The sequence below is a fragment of the Octopus bimaculoides genome, chromosome 1 (genome assembly GCF_001194135.2).
Source record: "Octopus bimaculoides isolate UCB-OBI-ISO-001 chromosome 1, ASM119413v2, whole genome shotgun sequence".
NCBI lineage: Eukaryota > Metazoa > Mollusca > Cephalopoda > Octopoda > Octopodidae > Octopus > Octopus bimaculoides.
In genome coordinates this window covers 138,571,584-138,572,491 of record NC_068981.1, presented here as the reverse complement: position 1 = coordinate 138,572,491, position 908 = coordinate 138,571,584, and the positions used below count along the sequence as shown (strand labels likewise).

Genomic DNA, 908 nt, shown 5'->3' with positions numbered 1-908 from the left:
ATATGTGTGTGTGTATATATATAGAGAGAGAGGGGGAGAGAGAGACAAACAGACAGACAGAAAGAGATAATGATGCAAATAAATAGTCTTAGGTTTGATTTATAAAATATACATGCATATATACATGTAAATATATATAGCGATATATATTGAGAAAAACAAAATCTGACAATATTCAGAAGATAAACATTCATAAATAAGCATATAGATATTTATATATTTTCAGAACTGACTTACATGGAGTACAAAAGATTTCAGGGGAGAGAACGTGGCATTTCAGGTCCGACAGCTCTTTCTGAGGGCTCAGAATTACGTAACAGTTGTAAAGTTGGCTGATGGTGAGAGCAAAAATTCTCAGTCAAATCGTCCAACCCGTGCTAGCATGGAAAGGGGACGTTAAACGATGATGATGATGATGATGATGATATATATACGACTCGTTGCTTTCAGTTTCCGTCTACCAATTCCACTCAAGACTTTGGTCGGCCCGAGGCTATTGCAGGAGGCACTTGGCCAAGGTACCACGCAGTGGGACTGAACCGAGAACGATGCGGTTGGTAAGCAAGCTACTTACCACACAGCCACTCCTGCGTCTATATAGCTCGTCTTATTTACCGTTTAGTCTAGAGACCAATTCTTTTTCTTGTACTTGTCTTATTCTGACTCATCTTGTGACGATATCATCGATAAGGTGCCGAAATGGTGATGATTTTTGGTCGATGATTGATCAGGGATGACCGTTTCCATACCCTTTGTGTGTTTGTCCCGTTTCTTATATGTTCTTTTCTTGCCCTGCCTTCTCTACCACATTTTACTACACACACACGCTCCCCCATCACGTATATGTATGTATTTATATATACATACACACTTATATGTATATATATATATATATATATATATATATA

General features: G+C 37.9%; 1 protein-coding gene across 3 annotated transcripts in view; it reads left to right on the top strand.

Annotated features, from left to right (window-relative positions):
• Positions 1–908, top strand: part of LOC106875683 (transcription factor hamlet) — a 240,794-nt gene that overhangs the window by 184,044 nt on the left and 55,842 nt on the right. The window lies entirely within an intron of this gene.